This window comes from Girardinichthys multiradiatus, chromosome X, assembly GCF_021462225.1.
Source record: "Girardinichthys multiradiatus isolate DD_20200921_A chromosome X, DD_fGirMul_XY1, whole genome shotgun sequence".
In the NCBI taxonomy this organism is placed as follows: Eukaryota; Metazoa; Chordata; class Actinopteri; order Cyprinodontiformes; family Goodeidae; genus Girardinichthys; species Girardinichthys multiradiatus.
In genome coordinates this window covers 4,874,671-4,898,965 of record NC_061817.1, presented here as the reverse complement: position 1 = coordinate 4,898,965, position 24,295 = coordinate 4,874,671, and the positions used below count along the sequence as shown (strand labels likewise).

Genomic DNA, 24,295 nt, shown 5'->3' with positions numbered 1-24,295 from the left:
TTAACCCTTCTAAAGCTTTTGAGACGGAACCTTCAGGGGCGGTATTATTGGGTATGAAAGTACAACACATATCACCAAACATTGCACATACGCCCCCCTTTTCTGCTAGAAGCATATCCAATGCCATTCGGTTTTGCACAGCCATGAGGGAGGTTGGTGCCAATTGTTCGGACAGGCCTTCTACTGCATCCCTTGTTAAGTTAGCTAGACGTAAAACATTGTAATGGATGTAGTTTATGCGGTCTACATTTTTATTTGGGGTCACCGGAAAAAAGGCTGCAATTATTGGGATATTTTCAAAACCTACTGAGATTTGATCCGCAATTTTATATTCATTTGGCACTCCCCGAGGTACTCCTATGGCATCAATGTAAGTGGGTGAGTCTTTGCTTAAGTCAAAGATGTTTGCGCTCCGTTTTATGATATGTCTACGCCTTCTCCTAGTTAAAGCTGTGCTTTGGGCGTGTGTTGAAGGAAGATACTTAAGGTATTTTCCTAACAAGAGGAGTGGTGCCTGCAACCTAACCATGGCACACACTCCAATAGTATTATTTTGGATCCTAGTCAGAAGGCGGTGTCCTCCACAATAATAATAAAGTCCTGATCTTGCCCAAGGACCTATCACTGAGCCTGACACAGTGGAGTTGCACCAATCGCGAGGAATTTCCCCAACATTCACTTGCGGGGTTTTGGAAGTGAAGTTAAAACAAGTGTATGTGCCATTTCTCCGTAGAGGGGTAAAAGGGCCAGCCCTGGTTTTGTTGGCAATGGGTGGAGCGCTGCATTTTGATACTTTATTGTCTGGATGACTGGAGCATGCTTGGAAAGGCAGTTCACAGAACAATCCGAAAATCAATGTAACAACGAAGAATGCTAAAACACCTATACCTACCATGACCCAACCCTTAAGGGGCCTGGGTCCTAGATTTTCACCTCCCATTCTTTTCGAAGGTACCTGCAAAGGAAGATGAGGATTAACAATATGGTGAAACACAAAAGACCTTTTTATTATTATTATTATTTTTTGTTTTGAAAAGTTCAGAGTGTTCAGTTCAGTTCTTGGTGGGAGAGCAGCTACGACCACCAGTGAAAGAGAGGAAAGCTCGATCACATCCGCCTCTTCTGTGTGATGTCCTGGTCTTCACTCACAGGTGTAGACTGACCTGGAGCTAAGTGGTCTCACCAGGGGATTATTCTGCCCCTATTGGTGGGACCACTGATCTGACGGTGCACCTAAGGTGTAGACTAACCTTTAGGTGTAAACGAACGCTTTCTCACCCTAGGGGATTATTCTGCCCCTTGAATTGGGTGAGAAAGGTCTTCTGGTGTGCTGGTGTTGTCCCTCAGGTTCTGCCGGACCTCTGGCAGCGATCTCTGTGGTGCCTCTGCTGCTGCACACTGGCTCCAATGATACCACGTGTCTCCTTTGCCCTTGACCCTCACCGCATGTGAGGTTCTCTCTGTGACCTGGAATGGACCCGTCCACCTGGGCTCTGACCACTTCCTTTTGATGACTTTCAGAAGGATCCACTCAGCTTCGGACGTGGTTGGCTGAGGTCCCTCGGTTGGTTTCTCTGGAACCTGTTTTGAGAACTCTGTAACCAAACTTAAGTTGGTGACTGAGGTGTCCTACCAGTCCCCAGCTGCCAGAGAGTGCTTTACCACTCCTCTCAATTCCTTAGTTTGATACTCAGGATGCAAAGAAAGAGAAACATGAGGAACAGCTTCATCTGACATTAAATACCATTCTGCTTGGTCAGGTGTTAAATCAACTGTTGCAGCCACACCCTCAGGAGCCACATAAATATTTTTGGATGAAATAAACCATGTCCTACCTTCTACTGTTTCATTAAACAAATCTGGTACCATTCTGTGTGACAACGGTCGTAGAACAGAGTGACATGAGGCAGGTCAGGCGGAGAGGTGCAGGAGCAGAGACTTTGAATCCAGGGTTTCCACAGCTGATACACAGAGAAGATGCTGCTTGGAGGTTCGGTCAACAGTGTCCAGTAGATGTCAGCATATGCCTCTGCAACTGGCTGTAAAAATATTGTCAATGCTGAAGCATTTGTCCACATGCCAAAAAGGAACCATCTGGAAAAGTTATTGTTAACCCATCAGTACCACACAACACTGATGCTTCCAGCTTCACTAATAAGTCTCTGCCCAGCAAATTAGCAGGTGTGCTGGGTGAACACACAAAAGGGTGAGTTACTCTCTGAGTCCCAATCTGAACAGGAAGAATTTATGCAGCCCCTGAGAAGCCCCTCACAGAAACAGTCTTGGTAGAGAGCAGTGGTTTAGGAGGTTGCTGTGTTATGGCGGAATAAGTAGCTCCAGTGTCCACTAAAAAAATTCAGACATTTCTCTCCCACCTTTGCAGGCAACGTGGGATCTGCTGTGCCCACGCTGCACAGTTGTAGCACACATCTCCCAGTGCCCTGCTGGCTCCACCCCTTCCTCTGGGTGCTCCGCACCATACACCACGACCAGCCCACCACCAACATGCCATCTGCCTCCACGACCGGGGACACTGTACCTGTAATTATTAAAATGTATAGGGTGCAGGAGGGAGTAACCCCCCTCCTTGCCACTGATCAGTCATAGACATAGGGGTGTGTGCTGCTGGAGGAACAGGTTGAGCTGCAGCTAACATTACATTTTCAGTTATATCATTTTTCTCTTATTTAATTGGCCTCTTGCAGCTGCAATTTAAGGAGCTGATTCTGTAGCTGCTCTTTCTCCTCTTTTCTTTTTCTCTGCCTCTTGAGCTGTATGTAAATGGTGAATTAAATGTTTTTCCCACTTTGTGAAGTCTGTTCCCTGCAAATCAGGATTATTTTTCATCTTTTGACACCTGTCAACAGGAACTCCTTTTGATATGGCTTTTTAAACAGCTGTCCCATTCCTGTTGTGCTTTCTCTATTTCATTCATGTCAGAGGGCAGAGAAAACGGTCTGCCATGTACTATTTCTTTGAGAATACAAATTTACATCAGCGACTTGGTGTCATGTGATCTCAGGCTCAGAATATAGTGGGTGGAGTTATACAATGATGTACAGTAGGTGGCAAATGGAGTAAGACCAGTTTGATTTGGAGTTATTCTCATCCATAATTTAACCAGGGATAGGCATTCGAGTCATGGCCTCCCTGTTTCTTCCATTGTTTTCCTTAATCTTTAACTGAACCCCTAATGCTTTAGAACTTAGTTCTATTACACTATTTACAAAATGAGTTCCATTATCTGACCTTATAATCTGTGGGATACCATATGTGGGGAAGAAATGTGTAACTAGGTTAATCTATTACCACTAGGCAATATTTTTTCCCCCGTGTTTGCAACAAATTATGCATGATCTGCAAAAATTCTTTGCATAGTCAGAAAAATTTATAGTATAGAATTAATGCTTTACCAGATGTGACATATTCCCCCCTTGACACATGGGTCTTCCCAATGTGTCACCGCTGTTTATTACATTTAAAAATGAGATCACTATTTTTGGTAGTTGCTATTAATTTAAATAAAGCTTGGTTTAGTTCTTATTAAAAATAAAACCTCACTCACCGATGAACACAAAAAATGAAGGGCATATTATATCCTATAATCTTAGTTTATCTTACCCAGTTTTATAGATACACCGTACAGTTTCAGTCAGCTTTGTATTTAGTTCAAGTAACTAAAGTTTGTTTCAATTAACTCAAGTTTTCTCTATTTCAGTCCAGTCCAGTAATTCTGTTAAGGTTCATTTAATCTTGTGTTAAGTTTGAGTCTAATTTGATCATTTTGAACCGGACTGAAAAAAGTCTAAACGTCTGTTAAAATCCTTTTGTTTTACCATAGAGAACTGACCTAATATTATTATGGTATGTTGAGGACTCTAATTTTTACATAACATGAAACAGACATTTATTTCACAAAAACAGAAAGTCAAACACAGACATTTGGCCACATGAAAGTTTAAATACCCTGTTTGTAAAAGAATTATGAAAAATTGAAGACGGATCTATGAACTTTCTTATGGTTATCAGTATTTTTAATACAGGTAGAACCTTTGCTATCTTTATATGATTTTTCAGAAAAGATTCTGGAAACCTTATTAAAATATAAGTTTGGCAATGAACATCAGAACATCAGACCTTTATTAGCGCTTTTAAGGTCCCTCAAAGATGCATTACAATGAAATCAGTCATTCCCATTCACACACATTCACACACTACTTACTTATTTTTCTGTCAGTCATTTTATTTACAAAAATGTTAACATAATTTGACTTCTATTATTCTTAAAATGCACATAATTTCCTCATAACCCCTTTTGTTTCCACCAGGTCTGTTTTGAACGCTTCAATTCTTTTTTATTCACCAAGAATCAATAAGGTGGTCTTAGTGTGGTCCACCTTAAAGGTGTTGTCTGTTGGGTGTCATGTTATCATTGTCAGGTCAGTGAGGTTCATAAGTCAGTCAGAACCTTGGTCATTTGGTCTGTGCACATAATGTTTCATAGATCCAGCCTATGATTAGTCAGCAAAACCTCCACCTATAGGAGAAAAATTGATTGTTAATGAATGAGCTGCATTTCCTAGGAACACTGTCTTCCTCCTGGATGAGCATCACCTGTTGGAAAAACTTTCATCATTGTTTGTTTCACATATTCACTCAGATCTTTATATTATATCAGTAGGTGAAGTTGTTAGTATCTCATGTAGACTGACATATACTGTTGCATTTGGAGAGGATCTCGGATTAAATAAACATAGTTAGAGCTTCAATCCAGGTTCATTTTGTGTCTGCAGACTTTAGCCAATTATTCTTTTTTTTTATACATAAAGAGCAAGATTCAAAACATTTTCAAAAGGCAGATTGTGGCAGAATGTAGACAAAACTGCTTATTGATTGACAAAATAACATTCAAGCACACAACCACCATATCAAAGGCTCTACTTCTAGAGAATCACTAAACTTCTGGGGTCCAGTTTTGGCCCGCGGACCTTGAGCCCGACACATGCAGGGTAGAGTTACAATCCCCATCTCTCCACGGAGACAGGCTTCTGCCTTTTGTGCAGAAGTGTTATCTCTGTTCTCAGGCAGCTGCATCTCTTTGTCAAGGTCGCCTCACAGAGCTGAAATGTAACTTCTCTCAGATAGGAAAAATTAAGAATGCACACAATCTGAGCCAAATATGAAACCATTTCCCTGTAAAATGAATCTTTTGCATTTTATCATGGTATTGTTGGTAGTATAACAATTGGCACCCTAAAGAGTTTTCACACCCAAACAAGTATTAGCACTCACAAAAGTATTACCACTCAAAAAAGTATTAGCACTCAAAAAAGTATTAGCACTGAAAAAGTATTGGCACTCTGAAAAGTATTCACACCTTTCTTCACTCCACTCTGTTCATTCACTGGTCAACTGAGGACGTCCAGAAAATATGGCACGCTGTGTCCCTGGTATCTGGACTATTTTGAGAGTGACATAAACACATCTCAAGACACCTCAGTTTCCCCACTTACAATCCAAACAGCAATCAGCGCCCAGTTAGGTTTCCATACAGGAATGCTACATTCATTCATTCACCTGCAATGAGAGTCTGGCGAACCGCTGCGCCTCTCTCCAGTCACACCGTATTTTTCACACACTCCTCCTAACAAGTCTGTCTCACAGATTATTCTTCCGAGGACAGCTCATTTATTTTATGTGTCTTTATGTTTGTGCACTTTTATCTATTATTGGAGTGCACTAAATGCGCTCCAGTTTCTGACTAGTCTTGCTGAATTATCCTATTCAGCTCATAGTTTTCTCATGCTGGTCTTGTTACAAATGTCATTTATAACTCACAGTCAGGCTCTCACTGTTACTGGTCTTACAGATTCATACAAACTGTTCACAGTAACTTATAGCTTCACGGGACTTCAGACTATGTGTTTTATGAATTACCACATCTGTAATCTGGTTTTATTGAGACAGAACTCGAATAAAACACAGCATTCAAACCTTTGTGTTTTTGCCCGGTCTTAGCTTTCTGACTCCAGAATACAATGAACAACCTTCTTTCAAAACTCAAGAAAACGATTTACACTTCCCCACTCTCCGGGACTTTAACCCAGCGAAATCATGAATTCTCGTCAGAAAACATGTGGAGTTGCCAAACTCAGGAAACAGAATTTGTAGAATCTTCAAACTACAGGCCTCTAACCTTATTTTCTCACTTAAACAGAATTTGTAGAATCTTCAAACTACAGGCCTCAAACCTTATTTTCTCACTTAAACAGAATTTGTAGAATCTTCAAACTACAGGCCTCAAACCTTATTTTCTCACTTTACTTTACTTGACCTCTTTTATATTATCTTAACACACTGGTCTACACATTTTAAATTTAGCAGAACATTTCACTTACTCAGACATCTGACACCAAGAATTTAGGCCTATCGACAATGCCAAAAGTGCAGAGTTCGTTTTAAACAGGTTTCTGCTTACCTTGTAAGAAGTGCGGGGGTACCCCGGTGTCAGAGTCTTTTGGTGAAGTTCTGATTTAGCCGAAAGTCCTCGTTTTCCCAAATCACGTCGGGGGTCACCAAGTTGTTAGAGTTGTCCTTCTAAACTCCTGCGTGTTCGTTTATTTGGTCAAAGCATCTTAATTCTGCACGAGAAAAACTAAACTTAAATGTCTAAGAAAACAAAACACGGACAAGAGGTTGAAGCTGATTCACCCGGCCGGGGAAGAGAGGTGCTGCATCTGCATAGTCAGGAACACATCTGTTTTTCTCTCCCCTGCACCGTTCTTTTATTGAACACACACATAGTACAAGAAATCTACATTTTACATTTGTTGTGCAGCCCTTCTCAGTTTCTCACACATTCTTTTGCTGAAGGTCAGTTTCCCACAAGTCTTCAGGAATCTTCAGGGAGAGGAGTTACCATGCCTCCCTAATCCACTGTCGGCTTCTCACGATACAGACAGAAAACACCTGCAAGCTTTAACCTTGAATAATAAACACTCATTGTGTGACCACACTAGAAGCTACTGTTTAAGGATTTTTCTAACTCTCAAAAGCAGAACTAAAAACTCCTAATAATAATCAATCTATAAGCTGCAAATCCCAAAGATATCTTAGCTTTAGCTACTAATGATAAGGCATTTATACTAATGATAAGGCATTTATATTTCCACAATTATTATATATTATTGTGCTACCAAAAAGGCTTTACTGTCTCAGTTTCTATTTGTAAAATTATTTGTAAAAATATTTACCTCCTACACCTTATAACCCGTGCCACGTTTGGCACCTACAACTGCTGTCGAGAGCTAGATGGACTTGCTGGTGTGCTTAAGATGATTGTTCTGCTGCATATAGCAAGTGTGCTTGAACTTGATGTCACAAACTGATGAGCAGACATCCTCTTTCAAGATTTCTGTTAGAGAGCTTAATTCATGGTTCATCAATTACAGAATGTTGCATCACACCACCATCCCCGCATTTGACTGTCAGTAAGATGCTCTTTTTCTGAAATGCTGTTAGATTTACACTTTTTTTTACACTTTAGTTTTGTCAGTCTACAGAATATTTTATGTATCATGGGGATTATCAAGATGTTTTTTAAATGTAAGACATGCCTTTGAGTTCTTTTTGGTCAGCAGTAGTTTTCATCTTGAAACTCTTCCATGAATGCCAACTTTGCCCAGTTTCATTCTTAATGTTTATTTAAGCCTCTAGCTGGGACAAGAGAGACCAGCAGTGCTACAGATGTTGTTCTGGGTCTTGTGACCTGGATGACTTGTTGATGCATTTTGGAAGTAATATTTTTAATCTGGACTTCCTGGCAAGGTTTACCCCTGTTCCATGTTTTTTTTATTTGTGGATAGATTTTCATGACTTTGTTTCTCATCTGTAGTTAAATTTTTTATAGATCAAGGTATATTTGTTGTTTTTGAGATCTATTACCCTAATTCATGTAGACTGGTTCTTTTTAAGAAAGTTTTTGATTCCACAGGTCTGGCAGTATTCAGGTCAATGTCTACCGAAGTTGAACCACAAATGTGGTTAATTACAAATTATTCATGGTTTCACAAGGGGGGCAATTTTCAGATGGGGCTAGGTTAATTAGTTTTTTCCCCTTAATGACTAAAATCATAATTTGTAATCTGCCTTTTTATGTTGCTTTTGGAAGCCTATGTTGGTGCAGTACTCATTTAACTATGGATAATCAGCTTTAGCCAGCAACGTTGGAAGGTAGTTTGCTTTTTCCCTTGGGTAGAGACACACTTTTCACACCAAAACATGTTAATCTCTGGAAAACCGAACCACTCTCCTTTCCTGAGCAATTTACAAAGTCATAACATTATCATCTGGGCTTTGCCAAATTGTTTAATTTTTAGTTATCTTAAAAAAATAATAAATATACCATAAATATTCTAGACAATTTCATGATAAGGGAATAAACTTAAATGATAGGGGGTGGACCTATTACATTCGGTAGGAGATCCAAATAACTATGTCCCTCACTGTAACTTTTGCTGATAAAAACAACCCATTATAACTAAAATGCTTCTGTCGTAGCAGATGTACCACACTGTGGGTGAATGACAGACAGCAGCAACGGTCCGTGAATTGCTTTATTGAATTTCCAGACAAATTTATCAACAAGCCCACGTTAAATTAATAATAAATAAAAAAATCAAGAACATCTCATTACATTGAGTGTTTAAAAAAAAAAAGGGCTTCATTAAAATGTCCACAAACACCTGAAATTAAACTGAGGGTGAAGAATCACATGAGCCACCATCCCTTTTTTAAGATCCTGCAACATATTCAGGACACCAGGACAAGGACCAAAAACTGGCTGAAACTTAAAACATTTGCCATTATCATGTATATTTGTCACAGTAATAGATTGCTTAAGTAGCATGTATTGCACGTGTACACAAATATGCACTTTATTTACATGTGAGTCTACGAGAACTAGACGAGGACCGTCTGCAAAAAACTGACGGCATGGATGGAGAAGATTAAGGAATGTGTTTGTGATAAATTCCAACAACAGCAACAACACAAAATGTTATCTTCAGTGGTAATCTGGAAAAAAGAAAGGTAACAAAGATAATGTTTCCCCAAAAAACTGAGGGAGAGAAAAGAGATTGAGAATGAGGCTACACAGGGAGTCCCAATGAGCCCCTCCCCTGACACCGCTTTATAGAAGAACACAACAGTTTCACCACATTATCAAACATGAATAAGTATACAGGATCAGTTGAAGTAGCAAAAGAGTCAGAGTGTGTGAGATTTACCTCGGTATGTATAGCAACAGTAAAGCTGTGAAAAACCCTAATGATATTTAACACTTCTTTCCGTAATCCCTCATTTTCTCAGCATTCTGCATTTGCCAGAAGGAAATGTGACCACTGAGCTGAAAGATAATCGTAAGGATATGTGGACCAAGTAGCAGCCGTCACCATATTTATGTTTGGGGGAGTTTATTCTCAGTAGTTTTGGTCACAGCAAAATAATGGAGACTGTAAAAATGAAAATGGTGTATTTTAAATCCTACACTGCAGTTCTTCTAGAATTGCGCCGCTCAAGGTGGCAGCAGGTTGGAGTAGCTCTGTTACTTTTGATTCTGATTTATTCTTTTTTGGGAACTCTTCCTCTTGTGGTGGATACAGTTGATTTTTGTGGACGACTGTCCTCTCCGGTGTCGGTGCTGTGCAGCTTGGAGGATTTTTCCTAATACTTTCTATTTTTGGACATTTGTTATGATGCATTGCCATGGCAACGGGGTTGTTTTCTCACAACCGGGAGCAGCTGATTAATATCTCAAAAGCTCAAATAATACTTCAACTACAACCCCAAATCCCTGATGAGTTGAAAAGGAGACGCCGTGGATGCAGAGCAGGAGCAAAGAAAAGAGAGAGAAGGAGGAAGTTCAAACCATCTCTCCCGTCGATTATGATGGGCAATGTGAGATCGTTGGGAAAAACGTTGCATGAACTCCAAGCCCTACAAAGGACCCAACCAGAGTACTGGGCATGCAGTATTATGTGTTTTACTGAGACATGGCTGCAGGATCATATCCCCGACTCCAGCGTCTCTCTGCCGGGCTTTTTAACCATATGAGCAGACAGAGATTTAAAGAGGAGTGGCAAATGTAAAGGAGGTGGACTGGCAGTACTTGTGAACAACAGATGGTGTAATCCAGGACATGTAACTGTGAAGTGTCATCTCTGCAGTCCAGATATTGAACTGTTGGCAGTAAGTTTTCGTCCATATTATTACCCAGAGAGTTCACCAGTGTTATTTTGGCAACAGTTTACGTTCCACCTTCCGCTGTTGCCGACACTGCATGTGATGCCATCAGCTCAGTTGTTGCTAAGCTACAGACACAAAACCCCAATGCTTTTGTGGCAATTTCTGGTGATTTTAACCATGCTTCACTCTGCTACACTTCCAACGTTTCAACAGTTTGTCAGCTGCTCTACCAGAGAAAACAAAATGTTGGATTTGTTTTATGCAAATGTCAAAGACTCATACATCTCTACAGCAAGACCTCCTCTAGGCAAATCACATCACAATCTTGTTTTTCTCTGCTCGAAATATAAGCCCCTTGTTCAGAGGCAACCTGTAATAAAGAGGACTGTGAGAAAATGGTCACAGGAAGTTGAAGAAGCTCTGCAAGGTTGCTTTGAGGCTACAGACTGGGATGCACTGTGCCAGCCACATGGACAGGACATCAATGCCATGACTGAGTGTGTAACCGACTATATAAACTTCTGTGTGGATAACACCATCCCCACCAGAACTGTGAGATGCTTCCCCAATAACAAACCTTGGATCACCAGTGACCTGAAGGACCTGCTTAACAAGAAAAAAAGAGCCTTCAGAGAGGGAGACAGAGAATTATTGAGGAGTTTACAGAAGAAACATAAAGTCAAGATAAGAGACAGCAAGGAGGTGTACAAGAAGAAGCTGGAGAGCAAGCTCCAGCAAAGCAATATCAGAGATGTGCGGACAGGGATGAAGAAGATCACGGGCTTCAGGTAGAGGGATGATCGGACCGATGAAGGTCTGGACAGAGCAAATGAACTGAACACATTCTTCAATAGATTCAGTTCAGAAACAAACTCAGCATCCTCCTCTCCTGCTCACAGCCAAACAGACATTCCACCTTCCTTTGACCCACAGGACCCACAGCTTTTCTGTCACACCTCAAATGTTTTATCTTCCACCTCAGCCCTAGACCCTTCTGCTTCTACATGTTTGCCTTCAACCATATCAGAAGATGCTGATGCTTCCTTTGCTTCCCCCTTCCACCTGTGTGTCTCAAGAAGTCAGGTGAAGAGACAACTGGAGAGACTGAATAGGAATAAGGCTGCAGGTCCAGATCATGTCAGCCCTAGAGTCCTGAAGGCCTGTGCAGAGCAGCCATGTGGGATCCTGCATCACCTCTTCAACCTTAGCCTGGCCCAGAAGACGTTTCGGTGTTGTGGAAGACCTCCTGTCTTTTTCCGGTACCAAAGAAAACTCACCCATCAGTCCTCAATGACTATAGACCTGTTGTCCTGACATCCCACATCAGGAAGGTCCTAGAGAGACTCCTGTTGGCCCACCTGAGTAAGCAAACAATGGACCATCAGGACCCCTTTCAGTTTGCTTATTGCTGTGGAGTTGGAGTTGAAGATGCCATCATACACCTGGTTCAACAAACCCACTGTCATCTGGACAAAGCCAGCAGCACTGTGAGGATCATGTTCTTTGATTTCTCCAGTGCATTTAATACAATCCAACCTGATTTACTTTGTCAGAAACTCCAGAAGACTCAGGTGGTTGCCTCAACAATCTCCTGGATCAAAGACTACCTGACAAACAGACCACAGTTTGTGAGACTGAAGGGTTGTGAGTCTAACCAGGTAGTCAGCAGCACAGGAGCACCACAGGGGACGGTACTCTCACCATTCCTTTTAACTCTGTACACCTCAGACTTCCAGTACAAGACAGACTCCTGTCATCTGCAGAAATACTCGGATGATTCTGGAGTTGTGGGGTGGATCAGAGATGGACAAGAAGCTGAGTACAGGAAGGTGGTGGACCGCTTTGTGGCATGGTGTGGAAACAATCATCTCATTTTGAACGTGACTAAAACAAAGGAGATGATTGTAGATTTTAAGAGAAACAGGAATAAGTCAAAAACTATTTCCATCATGGGAGAAGAAGTGGAGGTTGTGGAGAAGTATAAATACCTCGGTGTTCACCTGGACAACAGACTAGAGTGGAGATGCAACTGTGAAGCCGTCTACAAGAAGGGACAGAGCAGACTGTACTTCTTGAGGAAGCTTAGGTCCTTTGGTGTTTGCAGCAAGATGCTGCAGATCTTCTATAAGTCTGTTGTGGAAAGTGTGATCTCTTCTGCCATCATCTGCTGGGGTAGCAGCATCAGAGCCAGGGACTTAAAAAAGCTCAACAAGCTGATAAAGAAGGCTGGCTCTGTTCTGGGGACTCCTCTGGAACCTATGGAGATCATTGTGGAAAGACGGATTCTTCATAAAATGAAGAACATTATGGAGAACCCTGAGCATCCTCTTCATCAGACTGTCCTACAACAACAGAATGTCTTCAGTCAGAGGCTTCTTCAGATCTGCTGTAAGACGGAGCGCTACAGGAGATCCTTCCTGTCCACAGCCATCAGCATATACAACGGCTCTTTGAAGAAACCTTCATAATGAGCTACAACAACATTTAATTTCCCTTTGGGATTAATAAAGTATTTTCGAATTTAATTAACAACCACAAGGTGTAGGCAAAGTTTTAGAAAATGTCTGATTTGAAATATTAGCCCCTTTTCCACCGAAAGCCCCAGGATTTGTTTTAGCTTGGTAATAGAAATCCCAGGGAATCTTGTTCTTTCTTTTTTCATAGCCAAGGACCATTTATTTAAATCAGCCTAGTGACGTATGGGGAAGTTGTGAGGAAAATTGCAATACAATACATCTTCAGTCCAGCAGATGGCATTACTCCTTTACTCACTTTAAAAGGTAATAAATCATTTTTGTTGGAACTGTTGAAAGATAATGAGCAGCTTTAAAGTTACAGTCAATTAATTCCTTCCATTATTCCTTCAGTTGCACTGGATACATAAGCAGGAAAGGTTTAAATTATTATTTTACATTTCATTTTTTATCAACATGTTTTAGTAAAAATTGTATTTATTAGAATAAAAAAAATTAGAATCAGTCCAGAATTACAGGGAATTGATGCCTTGAGTAAATATTTATATAAAGTAGTAGATGTGTAGGCACAGCGGTAAAGAGGAACACTGGGAAACTGCATCCAAACTTGAAATTGGTCTCTCCTCCTGCAGAGCCATCTACATAGAACTATGAAAAAATAAAAACATTACACTCCACTGAGTTAGGTTTACATTTAAAGGGAAATGTGTATATTTCATGTACATAGAGAATTTAAAGTACTCTGATCATCAGCATTAAATTAAAACATTTGTCTTACACAACTGTGGCGAAACAGTTTAAAATTAATGCCAACAATAACTTGAAATGTCAGAAATCTCCGGTGACCAACACATACCTACCAAAAGCTTTATATTCACTTTCAGCCGCCACAAACATAACAGGTAGCAGGAAATTCCAGAGTGCCGGGCCGAGATCAGGCAGCGGTTAGAGGGGAATTCCCTGTCTAACCGCCTGGTTAGCTTAGCAGCCAAACCAGCCTGCAAGCAGAGCTCCGTTGCTCCAAAAACTCTGAAAAAACATTTAAATGTAGGATCATTCTGGTTCAACTGACTCCAAAGATGAAGTTTTGTGGTATACTTTCTCACTTAAAAATATCTTAAAACTACTTTTTGTGACAAATTAATGGTATAAAAACGATTCATTTGTGTAGTAACCTCAGCCATTACTGAAGCTGCTGGTGCCATTCCTCACTGCATACAACTCCGCTCCTTTAACAAAGCTGAAAAGACCTACTCGAGAGTAGGACCATTTACCAGTGAAAGTAAAGCCCCCGGAAAGAGAAATTACATGGGTAAATTTGTTTCAAAACGCGACCTGGGCTTTACAAAGCCTGGTGCTTTCTACAGCCAATGGAAAGGGGCTATCAAGGCCTTGACTTCAACAGTATGGAGGGCTCAACATAACGTGTTGGTAATTGCTTCTTGCTCATTCACAACACAAGAAATAGTTTGCAACTTCAACAAGTGAGGTAATTATCAGTGACATTTCCCTTACTTGTAGTAGACAGATGTACAGAGGAGTTTATAAAAAAAGTGAAGAAAATCCTGAGAGCAGCTAAGAGATTCAGATAGGGTTGATCATGCAAGTAATTTAAAACAACTCAAACTTTAAATGTTTAAATGCTATATTTGTAGATTTTAAAAAGTCTACACTTTAACAAGAGAGTTTGCTGCTGTGTTCTCAGCTGAACAATGCAAACTTATGGTATAGCTGAGGCTGCCAGCTGTCTGCATCAGTCTGCACCAAGAATGATGAAAAGCTTGTGATTTTTTGGTCAGACGGTTGTTTGTGCAACTTTAAATATGTTATGTCCCGGTCCTTTTCCAGGTCTTGTATAGAAATGATCTCGGCAGACTAGGCCAATATAATTTTGTGCAGTAACACGGGTGTTGTTTGGCTGCGAAAACAGCTTAACAACATTTTGAGTTTAAATGGGTTGGTTGTGGCTCAGTGGGAAGTTGTCTTGCAATAGGAAAGTTGTGGGTTTGATTTCAGCTTCCTTCCCTGTCACATGTCAGTTTTATAATGGAGTTGTATCACAAAGATTTGCTACATGTAGATTGATAAGCCAGCAGCCACATGATTTATGTATTGCAACTTCGCATAATTCGTAGTTTGGCTGAGAGAGCAACAAACTTTGTGAAGTATAGCTGTTGAATATCTAATACAGCTTTCTATCCAACAGGTATGAGCACTTTCACGTTTGTGTTGTTTTAAATGGTTAGAATCTATCGTTTCTGTAGCTGTTAGACTTACACTCACAATTTCTTCACATTTCTATAAAAACCACAGGGGCATGCCATACTGTACCGATAATATCTTCACTTTATAGATACAAATAATGCCCTTGAATTCCATTGCGTCTTTGTTTTTATTTGAACTTCAGGCGACCATTGGTGTGGACAATTTCCTGCACTATCACACTTGGTGGGGAATTTTGTGTTTTCAGTTCTAGTCCCATGACACCACACTGTATGCCACACCCATACCCAAAGGTCAGGCACCACATTAGTGACTGACAGTTTGATGGATAAGGTTGCTTTAGCGTTTACACTAGTATAAAGGTAAATTATAAAGGCAGAGACACAAAGTTTTGAGGTGGTGACGCTTTCTGTTCATCAACACTTAAGTAGGATATATCCATCTTTTGAGTTGTATGACATTCCTTTAAATGGATGTCACCGAAATGTAGATGTATCTACTGCAGCACTGCACGTCAGGTTGAATTAATGTAAGTTCATGTGACTTGCGACCTGTAAGCTTCTTTATGTCTCTATAGAGAATTTTTACAGCATTGGTTAATAGCTAGGTCCAGCTCTAAGGCTTTGCATCTTCAGGGAATGATGTGGTTAGATCATTTGTAAAGTCCCTCATTTTGAGCTGCAAAAAAGAAATGGGGTCTCATTAATAAAACATTAGGTAGGATTTATACAAAAAGTGTACACACACTGAAAAGCCGAAAATGGCATACATCCCTGGTGTACACCAGACATATAATCCAGTATAAATCCAAATTTATAAAATCAAGAGCATGTCCTGCACCAAGCAATTTGCCATTAGAAATCAAAGCTGCAGCATAATGTTTGTGTACTAGGCCACATACAACCATAAATCGTCAATGCAAAGCACCTAATGTGCATTTAAATGAGCCAGCAGATCAATGTTATTTCATGGTTAACAACGGTAACCACAGAGAAAAGAGCAAAGACATGCAATTGTACAGAAGCAGAAATCAAAGTGTTGGTGAGTAAGGTGGAGAGTGGAAAAAATATGTTTGGAAGCTACATTGTAGGTACATCTAATGTATCGACTGGTCATATTAACAATGCCATCCAGGATGGCAGGCGTTATTATGCCTAGCTCTGGCTACGATATACCAGACCTATGGATAATTTCAGAATTATGAAAAAGTGGCTTCAGGCCAGGAGTTTATTAATTTTTCATCATGTTAAACACATACCTGTCGGCTAATTTGCGCTGAGGGGATTCATGGCATTTATGTTTGGGGGGATGTGTTCGATATTTGTGTCCTGGTTGGGGGTGGACTTGTGGAGAAATTGGTGTTGGAGTTCATGGGGGGGTGGAAGGTTCATTGGGTTGTAATTGGAGTTCATTGGGGGTTGTAACTGTGCCCCCTTTAGGGCATTGGTACCTGGACCTGGGAGTATAGAGTGTGTTTGGGGAGCGCAAGTGAGTGTATGGAGTCCATTCTTGTGTGTCTTTACGTCGGGTGTGTGGATGTGAGTATCTGTGTGTGTGTACGCCTGAGGGTGGATCAAATTAGACCCTCTGCTTGGGGGTGGTGTGCCCTCGGGTCTCTGGGTCCATGGATGGATCTGCTTCGGCGTAGCCAGCTGTCAGCGAGGCCTGTGGGCACGTTGCTACAGCTCCCTGGCGCTTCTGCACTGTGGCAGCTGGGTGTTTCCCCCGGGGCTCTCCTCTGCTCTTCTCTGGGGTGCGGTGTTACCCCGGTGGCCCTCCTGGGGCTCCCGTGCTCTGGGGGGTCTTTGGATGTCTGTGGCTTCAATCTCTTCTGTGTCCGCCTTGGGTCCTATGGGGGCAGGTCTGCGGCTCCTCATGCCCGCTTTTAAATATTCTTATGGAGAAACCTTATATACACAAGCCCGCTCACACATACACCCATAGGTGTTTGAATTCAGGTGTTTACAGACATACAGATATATTCTATATTGACCGTTTATGTGAGCTGTGGTTGCTGTGGTATTAATTAGTACCATGTACTTTTTAGTAACGTTGTTGTTGCTATTTATGCATTTGTTTTTTCAGTTTTTTTTTCTTCTTTTTCTCGATCTTTCTGCAAGTATAGAAGCAGCCTAGGGTGTTATCTTGTATTCTCTATCCCTCTTTTTCTCCTATTCTTCTCTTACCTTTAGCTTTTTGAACCACCTCTCACCCTTTCTTTTTTATTTTTTTCCCCCTTTTGTCTCCGTCTCTGTATCCATTGCATTTAAAATAATATATATATATCAAGCGGAGCTATACAGTAAAAGCTTTTATACCTCCACTTGTAAAAGTAAATCTTCTTGGCACTCAGGCAACAATTCTGAGTGTGACTGCCAGATAGAACACGTTAAAATTTAAAAAAGGAAAAGAAAAAAAAAATCTGTGGTACACATCACCTTGGTGGTCATCAGGGATAGGGATGTAATTATGAGAAAACTTTGATGAAATGTTGTGCGAACTTTGATTTAAGATTTAAACATAAATAACACTGCAATTTTGAATGATTATATGATTAAAGTTTGATACGGAGTGAAATTGAATGTCTGAGAGGAATCATGATGCAGTGTGGCTTCAGTTCCCCACCTTACCATCTGCGTCGTCAGTTTCCAGTCTCCAAAAAGAGCGTACGGATGAGTCAGAGTTTGCATGAGGGGCCGCACATTCTCCCGTCAAGTTTGTTTTTATAGATCACAACCTGTACGTGGAAAGTAACGTACACCAGTTTCAGGCCCGGGTTTGTGCATACACCACGTTTATAAATGAGACTCCTGGTCTGTTTAAATCATAGTGTCATACAAAGAAGGATATGTTCTTGGAGTTAGCAAGAAAACCTTTTAAACCTGTGATACGCAATAATGGTTTATGATGATCCTTTTTTTCACCGTCCTGTTAAAACCTTCTGACAGCTGACCTACCAGTACAGATGCAGAAAATACTAGAAATGAGCCAGTTACTGGAATCAAGATACTTAAGGTTTTTTATAAGGTTAACAATTTTCCATACCATTCTGACAGATTAAAGTTATTTTATGGAGTTTGACAGGCCAGTGAAAGTGTCATAGAAGTCGCAGGTTTTTTATGTTGTCTAATGGGTTGCTTTCTTAACCCATCTTTTGCTGTGAACTGCTGATCCGTTTGCTGAAAAAAGACTCCTACACATTCCCCCTGCTTAAAACAAAGACGTATTTGGCTATTTAAAAATAGTTTTGGTCAAAAAACACAGTTATTGTATGGAAACTAAAGTAGCACCACCCATCATTCTTAGGTATACATCATACTGCTCTACTGCTCACTCTGCTCTACTGTCCAAAAACCCTCAATACCTTTGTGAAGTAAATTAGTCCGCTAGGGCTCTCAGTGGATGTCCACATGCAGCCCGGATTTTGATGACCAAGATGACTACGTTGAGAGTGTGCACTGACAAGAATACAAACACTCCCACTGTAAATGGTGGGACCAAATGCAGGGCAGATTAAGTAAACAAAAGATAAGATCACAAGTAGAAGAAGAAAATACAGCATGAGGAGATATAATCGTACTCGTCGTCTTCCGCTTTATCCGGGACCGGGTTGCAGGGGCAGCAGACTCAGCAGAGACGCCCAGACGTCCCTCTCCCCAGACACCTCCTCCGGGAGGAGCCCAAGGCATTCCCAGGCCAGCCGAGAGACATAGTCCCTCCAGCGTGTCCTGGGCGGTCCCCTTGGCCTCCTCCCGGTGGACGTGCCTGGAACACATCCCGAGGAAGGCGTCCAGGAGGCATCCGGTGTAGATACCCGAGCCACCTCAACTGGCTCCTGTCGATGTGGAGGAGCATCGGCTCTACTGCAAGCCCCTCCCGGATGGCCGAGCTCCTCACCCTATCTCTAAGGGAGTGCCCGGCAACCCTACAGAGTAAGCTCATTTCAGCCGCTTGTATCCGGGATCTCGTTCTTTCGGTCATGATCCAAAGTTCATGGCCGTAGGTGAGGGTAGGAACGTAGACCGATCGGTAAATCGAGAGCTTCGCTTTTCGGCTCAGCTCTCTCTTCAACAGACAGGCACAGTGACCCCCTTACTGCGGCAGCCGCACCAATCCGTCTGTCGATCTCCCGCTCCATTCTTCCCCCACTCATGAACAAGACCCCAAGATACTTGAACTCCTCCACTTGAGGCAGGAACTCCCCTCCAACCTGAAGAGGGCAAGCCACCCTTTTCCGGTCGAGAACCATGGCCTTGGACTCGGAGGAGCTGATCTTCATCCCAGCCACTGGTCCCCAAACCAGAACCTCTCCGCCCATTGGCTGTGCCTAGAAATCCTGTCCATAAAAGTTATGAACAGGACCGGTGACAAAGGGCAGCCCTGCTGGAGTCCAACATGCACCGGGAACAGGTCCGACTTAGTGCCAGCGATGCGGACCAAACTCCTGCTCTGCTTGTACAGAGACCGGATGGCCCCTAATAAAGGGCCCCCGATTCCATACTCCTGGAGCAGCCCCCACAGGGCACCATGAGGGACACAGTCGAATGCTTTCTCCAGGTCCACAAAACACATGTGGACCGGTTGGGCAAACTCCCATGAACCCTCGAGTACCCTGTAGAGGGTATAGAGCTGGTCCAGTGTTCCACGGCCGGGACGAAAACCACACTGCTCCTCCTGAAGCCGAGGTTCGACTATCGGCCGGACTCTCCTCTCCAATACCCTGGCGTAGGCCTTACCAGGGAGGCTGAGGAGTGTGATCCCCCTGTAGTTGGAACACACTCTCCGGTCACCCTTCTTATGATGTGGGACCACCACCCCAGTCTGCCAGTCCAGAGGCATTGTCCCCGACCACCACGGAATGTTGAAGGCATGACATGACAGCCCTATAACATCCAGAGACTTGAGGTACTCAGGGCAGATCTCATCCACCCCCGAAGCCCTGCCACTGCGGAGCTTTTTAACCAACTCGGTGACTTCAGCCTGGGTGATGAAAGAGTCCAACCCCGAGTCACCAGCCTCTGTTTCCACCAGGGAATGCGTGATGGCAGGATTGAGGAGATCCTTGAAGTACTCCTTCCACCTCCCGATAATGTCCCCAGTCGAGAACAGCAGCCTCTGGCCCTCACTGTAAACTGTGTTGGCGAAGCACTGCTTCCCCCTCCTGAGGCGCCGGACGGTTTGCCAGAATCGCTTCGAGGCCAACTGGTAGTCCTTCTCCATGGCCTCACCGAACTCCTCCAAGGCCTGGGCTTTTGCCTCTGCCACAGCCCGGGCCGTGGCAGGCTTGGCCTCACGGTACCCGTCAGCCGCCTCAGGAGTCCCACAAGTCAACAACAGCCGATAGGACTCCATCAGCTTGACAGCGTCCCTTACTGTCGGTGTCCACCACCGGGTTCGGGGATTGCTGCCGCAACAGGCACTGCAGACCTTATGGCCGCAGCTATGGGCAGCAGCATCGACAATAGATGTCGGAGAACATGGTCCACTCAGACTCTATGTCTCCAACATCCCCCGGAAAGCTCTTCCGGAGGTGGGAGTTGAATACGTCCCTGGACGAGGCCTTTGCCAGAAATTGCCAGCAGACCCTCACTATGCGCTTGGGCCTGCCAAGTCTGTCCGGCTTTCTCCTCTTCCAGCGGATCCAACTCACCAACAGGTGGTGATCAGTGGACAGCTCAGCCCCTCTCTTCACCCGAGTGTCCAAAACATGCAGCCGAAGGTCTGATGATACGACAACAAAGTCGATCATCGACCTCCTGTCTAGGGTGTCCTGGTGCTGCTGCACTGATGGACACCCTTATGCATGAACGTGGTGTTCATTATGGACAATCCGTGACTAGCACAGAAGTCCAATAACGAAACACCACTAGGATTCAGATTGGGGAGACCATTCCTCCCGATTAAGCCTCTCGAGGTGTCACTGTCGTTTCCCATGTGGTCGTTGACGTCCCCCAGCAGAATAATGAAGTCCCCAGGAGGGGCACTATCCAGCACCCCTGACAGGGACGCCAAGAAGTCTGGGTACTCCGCACTACCGCTCGGCCCGTAGGCCGAAACAACAGTCAGAGACCTGTCCCCAACCCAAAGGCGCAAGGATGCGACCCTTTCATCCATTGGGGTAAACCCCAACACGAGACGGCTGAGCTGGGGGGAAACAAGCAAGCCCACCCAAGCCCGCCGCCTCTCCCTGTGGGCCACTCCAGAATAGAAGAGAGTCCAGCCCCTCTCGAGGAGATGGGTTCCAGAGCCCACGTTGTGCGTGGAGGTGAGCCCGTCTATTTGTAGTCAATATCTCTCGACCTCCCGCACAAGCTCAAGCTCCTTCCCCCACAGTAAGGTGACATTCCACGTCCCTAGAGCCAGCCTAAGCATCCGGGGATCGGGCCCGCCAAGGTCTCCACCTTTGTCTGCCACCCAATCCTCTTTGCACCGGACCCTCACGGTTCCCCCTGCATTTGGTGGGCCCACTGGGGGATGGCCTCGCGTCTCTCCTTCGGGCTTGGCCGGGCCGGGTCCCGCGAGGAGCAACCCAGCCACCATGCGCTCTCTGACGGGTCCCAACTAGAGGCTCACATTTTTTCGGGAGTCCCACGGGTCACGGGATTCCCATGGGAATCCCGCGGGACGGGAGACAGCATCAGTAAAGATCACGTGATTGGGACGGTACAGGATAAAAATTAACTGGAGCAGACGGGAGCGGGAGCTAAGCAATAGGAGGGAAAATAAACTAGGATCAATTGTCTTTGGAAATGTAAAACTGAGACAACAGTGCTTCTGCTCGATGTTTTCCACCTGCGTTCAGAATGGACAGAGCAAACGCAGGTGGAGAACTGGACGTGGTAAAATTGGATTTGCAACGTAAAGTCAGAAGTAAGAACTTATCTATTAAACTCATAGAGCTGACAGGAAAGTTGCAAATATTACCGAACTTCAGGAGAGTTGAATGCAGCGGTGTTAACACGCAGTCTGCTGCTTGTAAAATGTATTTAGTCGTAATCAAGTACACCTGTGATTAAGGGACACTTGTAAGGCAAATTCTGGATTGAATCAGCCCTGCATCTCTTCATTCGTCAAACCAAAAGCACCATCATGTGTCAAGTCTCATCTGACCAACAAAACTGCTGCATGTGCACTAAAGATTTAAGAGCCTTTGCCACAGTAGAGGGGAAAGGTACGGAAGCCCGCGAGGGGACATGGGGGATTTTGTTTTTTTTTTGCGTCCCCTCGCAATACTTTTGCGTTCGGCATTTTGGAACAGCAGCACAGATGACAAACTGCTCATAAAACAAACAGTCATTGATATGGTTTATTTGTCATATGCAGGTTAACATGCAGTCAACAATGCGATGAAATGCTTAGGATAAGAAGAACCATTCAAATCACAATAAAAACAAAAACACTAATGGCGTACAAAAAAAAGTACACATCATGCAGCAGTAATAAGCAAACAAAGTGTCACAGATGTGGTTTCGTGCAGTATTATTGTCCAGAGTTCAGCAGTTTGACAGCTTGTGGATAAAAACTGTCTTTTAGTCTGATTGAAGATCATTTTATTTAAGGCCGATTTCAAAATAAAACTCAATAAATCTCAAAACGGGTGTAGTGTTTGTTCCATTTTTGCAGTTATCTGGTTTGGAAACTATCCCACAAAGTATTGCGAGATAATGCAAAGACTATTGTGTGAGAACGCAAAAAGTATTGCATGGGGACGCAAAAGAGAAAAAATTCCCCCATGTCCCCTCGCGGACCTCGTTGAAAGGCTTCATCAAGGGAAGATATTAAATAAATATGTTGTGAAATAGAAAAAAATTAAATGTACCATTAAATGTACAATTTATTTAATACATCATTAAATATTAACTGTACCACTAATTACGTCATGTCGTCTTTAAAATTATACTTAATTATTCAGTGGCACATTTAATTGCATAATAGTCCATTTCATGATATAATGGTACATTTATTGTTTCTAATTATGTATTAAATAAATAAATAAATGGTACCTTTAATTTAATGGCACATTTAATGTTACATTTCTTTCATGTTACATTTACTTCACTTATGGGACATTCACAACATTTATTTATTTAATGATGACTTTATTGTATTAATTTTGTCCAGTTTGACCCTCCATTGTTTGATGCCTGTATAGGAGGTCATGTCAGAATTTGAATCAGGTGTTCAGGAGCAGACACACATCTAAAACTTGCAGGGAAGGGGTCCCTGAGGACCAGGGTTGTGAACCATTGAGGTACAATTTCTAAATTGTGAAGGTAATGCCTTGCTAGGTGCATTTTTCTTTCATTTCAGCAATTTGAAACATAAACGTAATGTCATTGTTCAAAGGAAACAATCACTTAATAAATGCGTAAAATACAACTATGTACATATTGTTTATTCAACTAAGATAGGCATGGTCTGTTTCCTTGTTTGATATTTTATTATTTCTTCATTATTATTCTTTTTACTTTAACTGGCCTTTACTACAGCTAAAAGCAGGGACGTAACTGGTCCTTCAAACAAAGAAATTGCCAAAAGACTAAATGAAGAAAACAAAAATGGGAGAGTCACAGGAGTGGGAGTCGTTCTAAATGGGAGCGGGACGGGAGTGGGAGTCAATTTACCAGGAGTGGGATGGGACAGGATTTTTTTCGTTATGCTGGCCTGGGATTGGGATAGGACAAGACATTTTTCTGTGGGAGCGGGATGGGACAGGAGAGAAAATCCACTCCCATGTCACCCTCTAGTCCCAACCCCAAGCCTGGCTCCAGGGTGGGACCCTGGCTCCGCCGTACCGGGTGACGTCACGTGCCTCGTTTGTTTAGTCCTCATGAAGGTGTCTTGAACCGCTCTTTGTCGGACCTGTCACCTATAGCCTGTTTGCCATGGGAGACTCTACCAGGGGCATTTAAGCCCCAGACAACATAGCCTCTAGGATCATTCAGGCACTCAAACCCCTCCACCACTTTAAGTTGGCGGTTTAAGGAGGGATATGCTGTGTACACCATTTATCCCTTGGGGACCAAAAACATATAAAAACTACTTTGATAATCTGATTGGCTATATTTTCTTTCAGGTATTTTTCTTCTTCTTTTTTAAATGCATACAAACCACATCATAATTGCCCCCTTCAAGGCAGAGGTGAAAACTGGATCTTTGAGCAGTGGTTCATCTGAACTAAAAATAGGATAAACACAAGTCCATGCTTGTCCAGGAGGTCCTAGCAGTTTTAGTTCAGAGACGAAGCGAGGTAGTCAAGAAGATTCATGCTAACGCTGTCTGAAAAATGCAGTTGGCATGTTACAAGAAGCACATCCCTGAAGCATTGCAGGCTGGCTACTTGAGCAGATACC

General features: G+C 42.8%; 1 protein-coding gene across 3 annotated transcripts in view; it reads right to left on the bottom strand.

The window, feature by feature from the left end:
* Nucleotides 1-1,529: 1,529 nt before the first annotated feature.
* The window catches only part of LOC124862348 (histone deacetylase 5-like), a 290,249-nt gene continuing 267,483 nt past the window's right edge, over nt 1,530-24,295 (bottom strand). The window contains exons 30-31 of one of the 3 annotated variants that reach the window (XR_007036906.1): nt 13,580-13,748; nt 12,641-13,367 (exon numbers count right to left, since the gene is read on the bottom strand). The gene's annotated coding sequence lies outside the window, so the exon portion shown is untranslated. Of the gene's footprint in view, nt 1,582-12,640; nt 13,749-24,295 lie in introns of those variants that run through there. The other 2 variants (XR_007036907.1, XR_007036905.1) reach the window with 2 other exon arrangements.